Source organism: Mytilus galloprovincialis, chromosome 9 (assembly GCF_965363235.1).
Source record: "Mytilus galloprovincialis chromosome 9, xbMytGall1.hap1.1, whole genome shotgun sequence".
Classification (NCBI taxonomy): domain Eukaryota; kingdom Metazoa; phylum Mollusca; class Bivalvia; order Mytilida; family Mytilidae; genus Mytilus; species Mytilus galloprovincialis.
Window position 1 is genome coordinate 47271597 of NC_134846.1, and position 14032 is coordinate 47285628.

Genomic DNA, 14032 nt, shown 5'->3' on the forward strand with positions numbered 1-14032 from the left:
GACGAAATATCTGTATAATTACACCATGATCCAATATTATGCTTCAAGTCTTATCACTTAGACTGTAGGCGTAAAAACCATCACTTAAGTAAAGTTTTAAGATAATCATTAAAGGTACTGTTATACTATAATGCAGACACGTTTACCGGTCTTCTTATTAGACTTTCGAGTTTTTTTTGAAATCTTAAATTTAGTCTGAAAAAGATAAAAATAAATTAGACAATGTTACATTCAAAGGGAAAAACATTTCAACAGTTCAAAGAAAAAACATATACTATATATGTATAGTACTTGAAGTATTCGGTAGTGATTATGATACTGAAGGTTCTGGGGCGGGGATAATTTTATATCCCAAATTAATAATTGATTGAGTGTTGTTCGGTTAACGCCAAGTTATGAATATGTCATACACATTCAGCTCGGAAAAAAACTATGATATACTTTGTTGAACAATGATTTGTAAAGTTTCGCAAATGGAAAGTGTGTACCGATATCTTATAATATAACATGTGTCTTCATTGAGTGTGTGCCGATATCTTATAGTATAACATGTGTCTTCATTGAGTGTGTGCCGATATCTTATAGTATAACATGTGTCTTCATTGAGTGTGTGCCGATATCTTATATTATAACACGTGTCTTTTTTGAGTGTGTGCCGATATCTTATATTATAACATGTGTCTTCATTGAGTGTGTGCCGATATCTTATATTATAACATGTGTCTTTATTGAGTGTGTGCCGATATCTTATATTATAACATGTGTCTTTATTGATGAGTGCCGATATCTTATATTATAACATGTGTCTTTATTGACATGATGCATAAGGAATTGCCTTAAATCACAATTGAAATAGATTATACCATTGGTAAAAGATCAGTAATTGGTTTATTGTATATCTTTCGTTAACTATTTCCACTTTCAGATTCTTGAGTTGTTATTGTCTATATATATTTACACGTGTTCTATTCATATGATGATATAGCAGGTTTTTTTTTAAAACTAAGACGTAATTGTAGAAAACTGTTGTCTTTAACTAAGACTTGTTTGAATTGAAGAATAAATCATCAAATAAAGCTATCACTTTTCAATGTAAAACTTACCGTCTGGTCTAACAAAATATCAGCTCTAGATTCCAGATCCTCTAATTTACCATCCCTCTCTGTTACATTTATCACCTGATTTTCTACAAATTCTAACATCTTTTCATTATAACCTGCCTCTCTATCATCTCCAGGACTGGACTTAGTTGGGTTTTCCTACCAATATTAATGATTAAGCTATATGAATGGCCGGCAGAAGATTGATAAGTCAGTAACAATTTGACCTTGCATGAATGTTTGGATTTAATATCTTTTGGCCATTTATTACCAATGTTATTTCAACTGATCGGGCGGATCTTATGTTTTAATTTGCATAAGGACAGTTTATTTAAAGATGTGTGTGATAAGGATGATTGTCGTTATAATACTAATCCAATTTTTATTACTAATCAGTGTCACCAAACGCATTTATACAAAAGAACTGAATGTATGATATGGGGCGAATAACTGGAAACTTCATTGATGAGCTTATCCCAAAACTCCTGTCTATAGATGGACTGGTCTTAAAGGAACGAACTTCTTAAACTCCGCCCAGTCAAGTGAAATTTAACTAGTAATAGCTTATACTTATTTAAGTTTTATATATCACAGTCTTTTAGATATTATGTCTTTGAGCATTCATGATGAAGGTTAGTTATGCAAAAAGTTTTATTCATTTATGACATTCCTTGAGATTATTATTTTGTCCATGGCTAAATGCAATGATCAGCTATTTTTGTTTCATTTTCGCGGATCCTTTTATAAGACACGTTAGTTCATTGTTATGCTGTCTGCCTCCGTACACACGCTAGTGCATCGTCATTGACGGGTAGAACATTTCCCTACTTAGAGTATTTAAAATATTTTTCAAATAAAATTATTGTACCTAGTACCTATAACAAAACACGCCCGTCATTCTTGCTTGATTTTATACATTGTAACTTATAATATGTTCAACAGTTTGTTTTCAATTGGCCATCAACTGGACCCTCAGATAGTTATAGTAATGAATCTCGGTGTTGTGTTAGTGTAACGCACACATCAACTTAACATAATTACGTTCCCATTGATAAAACTCAATGTTTACATGTAGTTTAAATCAAGTTTTGGCTACATGCAGTCGATAGTCGATGTAGGCATTGTGTAAGGCCGTGTTCACACCAAATGCCGTGTACAGTAAACTTGTTTACATTTGGTTTAATGTAAAGTACACTAGTTTCACCTTAAATTTGTTCACATCTACACCTTGTATAGTTACCTGTACATAAGATTTGTTCACACCTGTAAACTATATGTCATTTAAATGTTCATTACGTAGAACCGAATTCAAATTTTCGAACAACTTTTGTAGCAGTTATGGAACGACCATTTGACTTTAAAAAAAAAGGGGGGATGGATTTTTCCACAATTTGATTAAAAAAATCGGGTCATACAGATGATTAGAATGAACTAATATTCTGAATCCAAAATTTCCCATACATTGTAGTGTTAAATATTGAATTGTTTCCATCGATAAAAAAAACTAAATATAACTGACTATCGCGCGAGAAAAATTCTGACTCAGACCCCCCTTTTTCAGTAATAAAATTGAGAATGGAAATGGGGAATATGCCAAAGAGACAACAACCCGACCATAGAATAAAAAACAACAGCAGAAGGTCACTAACAGGTCTTCAATGTAGCGAGAAATTCCCGCACCCGGAGGCGTCCTTCAGCTGGCCCCTAAACAAATATATGCTAGTTCAGTGATAATGAACGCCATACTAGTTTCCAAATTGTACACAAAAAACTAAAATTAAAAATAATGCAAGACTAACAAAGGCCAGAGGCTCCTGACTTGGGACAGGCGCAAAAATGCGGCGGGGTTAAACATGTTTGTGAGATCTCAACCCTCCCCTTTACCTCTAGCCAATGTAGAAAAGTAAACGCATAACAATACGCACATTAAAATTCAGTTCAAGAGAAGTCCGAGTCTGATGTCAGAAGATGTAACCAAAGAAAGTAAACAAAATGACAATAATACATAAATAACAACAGACTACTAGCAGTTAACTGACATGCCAGCTCCAGACGTCAATTAAACTGACTGAAAGATTATGATTTCATCATATGAACATCAGGCACAATCCTTCCCGTTAGGGGTTTAGTATCATACCATCATAACATATATGAGAAGATCATAACCCGTGTCATGCCAACAACTGGTTTTTGAATAAATGTGTTTTAATAGTTCCGATGCAAAGACCCTATAAGTGAATCAATATTAAAGCCAAAATATGCAATCTTTAATGACCTGACAACAGTATCGTAACTATATCCCTTCTTAATAAGTCTAGTCAAAGGTTTTGTTAGTTTTTGAGGTGAATACTGACACCTTTGTGCTTTATAAGGAATATTTCCATAAAAAATTGGATGTGAAATACCTGAACGTATAAAAAGTCTGCATGTTGAGCTATATTTACGAATGATGTCCTTATACCGATGATAAAATTTAGTAAATGTTTTGACTAGTTTGTGATATCGAAAACCCTGGTGTAATAATTTTTCAGTAATACATAAATTTCTCTCGTTAAAATCTAAAACATTGTTACATACACGAGCGAATCGTACAAGTTGAGATATATAAACACCGTAAGATGGTGACAAGGGAACGTCACCATCTAAAAATGGATAATTAACGATAGGAAATGAAAAATCATCTCTTTTATCATAAATTTTAATATGCACTGATGAGCCAATCGTTGTTTGAGTAAAGACCAGTGGTAAATATTTCTGTCAGTGTGTACGTCCCGTCGATTCGAAGACCTTTCCAAATGAATTATGTGTTCGGCAATGATGATGAATGTCTAGTTTAGTGTAAACTTAACCTACACAAGGCCTACATCGACTATCGACTGCATGTAGACAAAACATGATTTAAACTACATGTAAACATTGAGTTTTATCAATGGGAACGTAATCATGTTTAGTTTATGTGTGAGTTACACTAATACAACATCGAGTTTAGGTCAATGTGAACACGGCCTAAATAAAGTGTACACAAAACTAGGCATTTAGAACTTTAAATTTCCAATGTATATTTAAAAAAGAAACAATATTTATATAGAATTATACTTATTTATAAAGTTCTGTACAGAAACATTTTTCTAAACTTGATATATTTACTTGTTATAAAAACACTTAAAAAAGACGCATCCATCATCATTTTCGAACACACAATTCATTTGAAAAGGTCTTCCGAATCGACTGGACGTACACACTGACAGAAATATTTGCGACTGGTCTTTACTCAAACAACGATTCACTTATTGATGCATTACTGAAAAAGGAGGAGGTTAATTGTTTTTTTGTGTAGTATCTCAGATCCGTTAAAATACAATTAGAAATAAAAAAAAAAACCTTACCAGTCTTGAGTCAGATTTTTTTCTCGCGCGATAGTTTATATATTTTTCGATGGTACCAATTCAATATTTAACACTATAATGTATGGGGAACCTTCGGATTCCGAATATTAGTTCATTCTAATCATCTGTATGACCCGATTTTTTTAATCAAATTGTGGAAAAATCCATTTTTTAAACTTTTTTAAAGTCAATGGTCGTTCCCTTACTGCTAGAAGAGTTGTTCGAAAATTTGAATTCGGTTCTACGTAATGAACATTTAAATGTCATAAAGTTTACAGGTGTGAACAAATCTTATGTACAGGTAACTATACAAGGTGTATAGATGTGAACAAATCTTATGTACAGGTAACTAAACAAGGTGTATAGATGTGAACAAATTTAATGCAAAACTTAGTGTACATAACATTAAACCAAATGTAAACATGTTTACTGTACACGGCCTTACATGAATGCTAAGTTTAACCGGATTTCTCTCGTCGTCTTTTTTGGAAGTACGAAGCCACGTCCCTTTTGAATCATCGACACTTTAATTCGGAAGTCTAGTTAAGGAAGTGGCGTGCAAACTGCAATCTTATAGAACGAAGGGGTTTATTTGGTGTAGTTTTGTTTCTCACATAGAATGTTGAAATAGCGAGTGTAATCAGATTTTATATCCAAGGATGTGTACCCATTAAAAGCTTTCCAAACTTTTTTTATTGTATGTTAAAAAAGTAGCTATAAAACAACTGGTAATTGAAATCATCATAGATACCAATTAGATTTTTTTAGCCATGGGGTTGTCAGATGTTTTCGATTTATGAGTTTGAATGTCTCTCTCGTTCCTCTTTTACATTATACGATCTTTCCGTCTACAAAATAGAAATCAATGACACTCAAACTTAAAAAGTGAAAAAGACCAAACATCATACGAAGTTGAAGAGCTATGAGGATCGTGAATTTTGAAGGATTTTGTCAAATAAACTGAGGTTATCTATATTACAGTGTGGAACAGCATCAGTATTTTGAAAAATTCAAAGTTTGTCAAACAACATGGACCATATCAATGCTAATATATGTTAAAACAGAGCACTGACTGATATTGTATTATCATCGGGAAGGAAACCTCGATCGAAAGTAAAAGAGAGAAGAAAGATGACAGGGGAGAGTCACACTCATAGATACAAAATACACTGAAAATGCTATGGCTTAAAGTAAAAAGACAAACAGACAAATAAAAGTACAGAAGACACAACATAGAAAACTAAAGACTAAGCAACACGAACCCCACTAAAAACTTGGGGTGATCTCAGGTGCTCCGGAAGGGTAAGCAGATCCTGCTCCACATGTGCACCAGTCGTGTTGCTTATGTTATTACAAATCCGGTAAATAGTCTTATTCGGTAGGTCACATTCGTGAAAAGGGAAGGGTTTTGTAGTTACGACACAAGGAACATATCTGATATCATCTTTGAAACGGTATTCCATGACGGTCACCCAACTCGTAATGGCGTCCGTAAAATTTAGGAAGGGATGATTTCAATTTCATCATTTGAAACTCTTGGTTCAATAGCATCCTTTTCCTTATCAAGGAAATCATGATGGTGTAAAACCACTAATTCGGGCCCGGCCAGAAAGCACATACCAGAAAGTAGTATATATTTAACACAAAATAGTTCCTACGCATGAGTGTAACTTTCAAAATACGTAGAATATTTAGTTTTTTTGTATCAAATGAAAGCTGAAAGACTGGTGATCATTGTAGAACACTTTTGGACTTTTAATTTTGAATATAAAAAAAAAAAACTGCACCAAATTTTAAAAAAGAAGGTACATTTTGTCTGTTTGTCAGATCTGAAGTACCTGTTTTGGTACATCCGAAGTTCCGGGAACCAGTTCTTTCTTATATGACATTAAAGGTTTGTTGATTTTTTTAGTACAGAACACCATAAAGTATTGCTTTGACATGCAATGATTACCACTTTATTGGAACTTAAAACAAAAGAGGCGTGCCTGCTTAAAACGGAGGAATTTAACATAGCAAGCAATGGGACCATGAATTAGTGGTGTACTTCCTGATAGAAAATACAAGCACGGGAATAATGTATCAATTGGAAGATATATACTCCGTATGCAGGTGCTGCTGAAATGATACTACATAGAAATGTAAATTTCACAATTGGGAAGCTGAAATCATCTCTTTTGTCGTAAAGTTTTGTATTCAATCGACCCTCATTGTCAATTATTAGATGTAAGTCAATATATGAGCTATATCTGTAGTCTTCTTTATCTTTAGTTCGATGGTATAGATTCGTTCAACATAGTCGCCAAATTTTGTATTATTTAGTGAGGGAACATCATCTATATAGCGGAACGTAAAGTTAAAGGATATTGCTAACTTCTTATCTTTCTTTATACTGTAAATTAACTCATCATGGATACTAGGATTACAATTTTATACGATTCATCTATATAAAGTAAAGATGTCAACTAAAGTATAAAGTTGTAGATTATTAATTCCGAGTGGTTTAGCAACATAAAACTAAAGTAGAACAGCCTTCAACTGTTTTCTCTCGAAAAAATCAGTTTTGTAAACAGTTAATTTTTACTAATGACCATATATCAATGATATTTCATCTAACAAATAAGAGCTGACTTATACATTTTTTGGATTCGAGCATCACTGATAATTTTTTTGGAGATGTAACGCGCGTCTGACGCAAATATAAAATTTAAATCCTGGTATCTATGACGACTTTATTTATATAAATATAAGCTCGTGATACCCTAATTTTACAAAATTGATTTCATTTCCATTTTCCTTTGACGTATTTTTAAAATAATTTTTAAGTTCTCAATTGTTTTCGCTTTTCTTTAACAGCAACTCTTGACCAAAAATCTGATTTAAGTTTATTTCCTTTTCAATTCGTTTAAAACCTCCAAACCACGGGGTTTGTAAAATTATAAAACAATCAATTATTCTACGCAATGCACAAATTTTGCCAAACCAAATACGGCGTATCGCCCTTTTTGGATCGGTTCTTATAGTATTTTTTCAAATTTGTTCTTTATAATCCATGTGTTAAGATGACAAGTTTACTCTGTAAGAAAACCATTAAAATGCATGATAAAATTGAGAAAGGAAATGGGGAATATGTCAAAGCGACAACAACCCGACCATAGAGCAGACAACCGCCGAAGGCCACCAATGGGACTTCAATGTAGCGAGAAACTCCCACACCCGTAGGCGTCATTTAGCTGACCCCTTTAAAATATGTATACTAGTACAGTGATAATCGACATCATACTAAATTCCGAATTATACACAAGAAACTAAAATTAAAAATCATACAAGACTAACAAAGGCCAGAGGCTCCTGACTTGGGACAGCTGCATAATTGCGGCGGGGTTATGAGTATGAATTAAAGTTTATACAGACCATTGTCGTTTTCACGACAGTGATACAAATGGCATTATAATAACGAAACTATAAAAATTTCTTAAAATAAATAATTACTATAGATATACAATACGCGTATGATTTGACCAAATGAGTATATACTCGTTTGATTACTACCAGGCCAGAACATCTAAGTATTTAGATTATAAAATCAAACTTCCTTAACAGACACAGCTCGTTCGTTGAACCAAAATCGGCACAAGCTATTAACTGAAATTCCTTATCTTGTTTACATTTTCGAATATAGTTGAGTAAAAATTCATTTTATTTCATTAATCACGTTAAAATAATAACCTAATTTTTATCTGAGCCAAATTTCATTTTTCAAACTCGAAGCCAGACAAGTATGGTAGGACCATAAGTAAATACGGATATGGTCATGACCATGTGCGTATTATAAAAATACTCATATGGTCTGGAACATGTTTACTATAGCGTTGAGGTTTTGACTTATTCGTATGTGTCTATTTTTTGTGATGCATTTGTCGGGTTATGTAATGTATTTCGGTTGTTTCCTGTAATTAGTTTATACTTCAGTTTTATCATGTATATCTTTTGTATAGCCATTTTGTAAAATTTACTGTTTGCAAAAGTATAAATTATTCTAAATTATTGGGATGTTCTGGTACCTAACAGAAAACCATGGCCTTTTTTTAACTTTTGGTCCTCGATGCTGTTCAACTTTGTACTTGTTTTGGCTTTCAAACTTTTGTATCTGGGTGTCACTGGTAACTCTTGTGTGGACAAAATGCACTTCTGGCGTACTAGTTTGAAACTCGCTGCCTTTTGTTAGCTTTTATTCGTGTGTTTCTTTGTCAATTGTATTCTCCTATTTATTTTTACTGTAGTCCTGTAATGTTGTGTTGTCATTCTAATGTTATATTTCACATGGCTATAAAAGAGGGAGGTTTGGCATGCCACAAAACCAGGTTCAACCCACCATTTTTCCTTTAAAAATGACATGTACCAAGTCAGGAATATGGCCATTGTTATATTATAGTTTGTTTATGTGTGTGTTACATTTTAACGTTGTGTTTCCGTTGTGTCGTTTGTTTTCTCTTATTTTTGAGTGTGAATTCACATTACTATAAGACTTGTCACGGTACTTATCTATCCCAAATTCATGTAGGATTTTGTCTGATGCTTAGTCTGTTTCTGTGTGTGTTACATTTTAATGTTGTGTCGTTGTTCTCCTCTTATATTTAATGTGTTTCCCTCAGTTTAAGTTTGTTACCCCGATTTTTGTTTTCTGTCCATGAATTTATGAGTTTTGAACAGCGGTATACTACTGTTGCCTTTATTTACTAAAATAATTGTGTCCGAAATAAACTAAAATGAAGAACATATGTACAAGTACATAATGAAATATTATTTTTTTTACTTACCATTATATATTAGTTGTGTTAATATATTGCTCTACCAGAAGTGGTTCTTCTCAAACCTAATTTGGTTCTCCCAGTTTAATCAGTAATGGACCCAGGAACTATCAGAATAAAAAGTGGTAACTTGTGAATAAGGAGTGAGGAAATATGTAATACTAACTTTTGCTCGATTTCTCAACACTTTTGACAGTTTGAAGCCATTCGAACTTGTTAACATAAAATCTTTTCCCGCTATCACTTTCCTTACTAGGGAAAAGGAAATCATACTTTAACACCGATTTTCTTTTTCGTACTGGTATAAAAGGGTAATATTTCGTAGGCGCTAGGTGAAGGCAAAATTAAGGATATCACTTGACCGTTCATCTCCCGTCGGTCTAATTTACGTTTCTGTGTTAGAGTAATGCTCCGTTATATTCCATGCAAATTCTATTGGAGAGGATACTTATGATGATATTCCTTGAGGATACCCTCTGATCAACATCAGTCGTACGACTCATTTATCTCATCAAATAGTTTATTTGGAGGGTATTTATAATAACGTGATACTTATTACGTATACATTATTTAAGAAATGATTAATGGAAGCCACAGATTGTTGGAAATTTACAAATGGCCTGGGCCGTGATATTCGAATTTTATCCTCAGCGTTAGTGAGGGATAAAAATAACGAATATCACGGCCCAGGTCATGTGTAAATTTCCAACAATCTATGGCTTCCATGAGTTATTTCGATTCTAATAGGACAACTATGGTCATTAAAATACTGAAGCGAGGGTTGGTTTGGTGTGTGTGTGGCTGATTTTTTTTTTACTCCCTGTTAGATAAAGCTCAAATATCTTAATAAATCCGTAGCTTGCATGGCTTATTTCGTGAATAACCGCTAGAAAAAACTGTTTAATTCTTCAAATTCTCAAACCCAACATTTCCCATTTTTAATTTACATGATTTTCTCGTAAGCTTACCAGGACTAAATTTTGTATATACGCCAGACGCGCGTTTCGTCTACAAAAAACTCATCAGTGACGCTCGAATCCAAAAAAGTTAAAAAGGCCAAATAAAGTACGAAGTTGAAAAGCATTGAGGACCAAAATTCCTAAAAGTTTTGCCAAATACAGCTAAGGTTATCTATGCCTGAGGTAAAAAAGCCTTAGTATTTCAAATATTTAAATTTTGAAATGAGTAAATATGCAAATAATGCAGTAGAATAAAAAATAAAACAAAACCTACCTCACAAATCAGTTTTAATACAATATTAATGTACGTTTTTTGATTGAGTTAAGCCTGCCAATTGATATTTTATCGTGTATTTTTCTATGTTGTGATTTTATGCTACTGTTTAAGAAAAAGGGAGAAGTTTTGGATTCATTAAAACGTTTAACCCCTCTGCAAATGTTTGCACCTGTCCTAAGTCAGGAATCTGATGTACAGTAGTTGTTTGTTTATGTAATCTATACGTGTTTCTCGTTTCTCGTTTTTTTTTTATATAGATTAGACCATTGGTTTTCCCGTTTGAATGGTTTTACACTTATGTCTAGTAATTTTGGGGCCCTTTATAGCTTGTTGTTTGGTGTGAACCTAGGTTTCGTGTTGAAGGCCGTACATTGACCTATAATGGTTTACTTTTTTATATTGTTATTTGGATGGAGAGTTGTCTCATTGGCACTCACACCACATCTGCCTATATCTGTCTACACACGAATTTCGATGGTTCACGTAACAGAAAACTTTCAACTTTAGGGGTTTCATTTGTATGACGTCATGTTTTGAAATGACTCAAATGCGCCAAAAAAATAGACTTTCGCGGAATTATATTTTTATTTTTATTTTGTTGATTTCTCCGAGCTCTTGTACATTACTGCTTTTTATTATGCATCCGAATAAAAGAGGGACGACAGATACCAAAAGGGACAGTCAAACTCACAAATCTAAAATAAACTGACAACGCCATGGCTAAAAATGAAAAAGACAAACAGACAAACAATAGTACACATGACACAACATAGAAAACTAAATAATGAACAACACGAACCTCACCAAAAACTAGGGGTGATCTCACATGTCTCAGGGGCTCCGGAAGGGTAAGCAGATCCTGCTTCTCATGTGGCACCCGTCGTGTTGCTTATGTGATAACAAATCCGGTAAATAGTCTAATTCGGTAGGTCACATTCATGAAAAGCAAAATCACAAAAATACTGAACTCAGAGGAAAATCAATTCGGAAAGTCCATAATCACATGGCAAAATCAAATAACAAAACGCATCAAAAACGAATGGACAAGAACTGTCATATTCCGGACTTGGTACAGGCATTTTCAAATGTAGAAAATGGTGGAAGGGGATTGTAGTTACGACGAATAAGAATAACAGTTATTTTGTCTTTTTTTAATTGCACTTTTTAATTCAATAAAATCGGCAAAGGGTCTGCAAATAGGTTCTAATTCATGTAGATTGACGTGGGAAGTATATTGTAACAGCCATTATTATGTATATCTATGAGTCTGTGCTAAGTATAGATATATCGAGAATTTTATCACAGTGTTGTTTACAAAGCAAAAGAAACGCGTCATATCAGAATTATGGATAAGTATAATTATATGCTGCAAATTGTTTGTAAGTTATCCATTGATTTATGAAACTTCTCTGTCTTTTAATAGATATACCAGATAACCCATCTATGTATTCAGGAATCCGGAAGATGAAGATACTGTGTCCTCTTTGCACGACAACTATATGTCGTTGTTCAAGCAGATTTAGTCTTCATATGTAACACGATTACTCACAAAAGAGTTTACAGCAAAACTGGAAACCATGCATATTCTGTACCTCATTTTGATTTATAAAGGATCGGTCCTTCTTTTATTTGTATTAACATTAAACTTGTTAAAGAAAGTGATCAAAATATACCGTTATTATACTAGATACCAAAACTTCACGAAATTCAACTTTCGATTTTACTACGTTAATACTATTTTTTCTTATGGTCAATTAAATAATCGGCTTCACTATCTCATTAAACAAAGTTTTAAATAAAAGTAATCGTAAATAAATTTTCTTGCTTTTGGTTTCAATATTTCTTGTTTTGTGAAGAACCACACTGATTCTATCAGAAAATATTTTGAAGATGACATTATCAAAATGCTAGACTCTGATCGAAATATATTTGTTGAGTTTTGAGGATTGATATTTTAACAGACAATCGGTATTCCAATGGGAACTAATTGTGCTCACTAACCGATATATTTTTGTACACGTAAAAAACAAAATTCATTCAGAACCCTTCTACAAGACAAAGAGGAAAAGCACTTTCCGGAATTTTTAAATTTCACTTTCAGATGTATTGATGATGTCCAAACACTTACATATCATATACACTATTGAACTTGAAATTAAAGATACTACTGATACAAGAAGGACGACTTTATACATTATACCTTGACTTTTTCGTCAATATTTACGCAAATGGACGACTACACACTAATGTCTTTGACAAACGGGACAATTTCAACTTCCCAATTATCAAATTTACCAAGATTAAAACTGCCATTTGTGATTGTATATTATCTTTAATGTAACTATATTTAGACCCATCAGATGCCAAACAACTACGAGTTTTAAGTAATCTCACTGAAAAACCAAATTTGCTGCACTAGAAGCAGCAACACTTCATTTACTATGTAAACCAAATTTACTCTGGTCTATTCCTAAAGATTCATGAGCTTCAAGCAAAATCGATCGTGCCCTTGTATATGAAAGTGGAAATTTTTTGCTGCAAATCTGATTCCAGCTCAATATTAGCTGATTGTTTATATTTTAACAACAAAAAGTAAAAACACAAAAATACTGAACTCCGAGGAAAATTCAAAAAGGAAAATCCAAAATCAAAAGGCAAAATCAAAAGTCCAAACACATCAAACGAATGGATAACAACTGTCATATTCCTGACTTGGTACAGGCATTCTCTAATGTAGAAAATGGTGGATTGAACCTGGTTTTATAGCTAGCTAAACCTCTCACTTGTATGACAGTCGCATCAAATTCCATTACATTGTCAACAATGCATGAACAAAACAAACATACTCAAAAAGTAAAAACGTACTTAACGGGATAAAGATTTCCTACCGTTTTAGAAATAATAACTATCTTGCCTGTAAATATTGGTTTCACCTTTTGCAAAAACAATAGACATAAAACTGTGCGCAGGCAAGCTTGATCATACAATAAACACCAGACGCAATATAAAGTCAATTTATAAAACAATGAGAATGTGATTATACAGGAAAGCCCCTAGAAAACGCACACTCAACCCCTAAATAGCATCATAATAAAATAAACTATGGATTAATTCAGGTGTGAAGGCCCACGCCAGCTGGGTAGAAAACGGTTCTACACAAATAATAAGTCCACGCGCGTAATTGAAAAATCACACTTATGCCAATAAAACCCATACGTAAATTAAACATTATCCAAACCATACAGGTGAAAATGAACCTTTAAAAACCATAAAAACATTCTACAAATATTTAGATTTGCCAACATACAAAAATATGGTTTCTAAGAATTTATAAATGTTTGAGTATTTAACCGAACCATCATAACTAAACTGTTAAGAAATGAGTAATGAACACGAATACAATGAAACTAGAGTACAACTTACCAGTTCTAAAGAAATAGCGTCCAAGCTCGAGAAAAAACGTCCCAAGCCGAAACTTAACGGAAAAACCTTGTTACAT

At 33.1% G+C, this 14032-nt stretch overlaps 1 long non-coding RNA gene across 1 annotated transcript; it reads right to left on the bottom strand.

The window, feature by feature from the left end:
* Positions 1-1142: 1142 nt before the first annotated feature.
* On the bottom strand, positions 1143-14032 carry LOC143046924 (uncharacterized). Its single transcript, XR_012969311.1, has 3 exons — positions 13957-14032; positions 9307-9404; positions 1143-1259 (listed from the first exon to the last, which is right to left on the bottom strand). It is a non-coding gene; the product is annotated as an uncharacterized LOC143046924 (long non-coding RNA).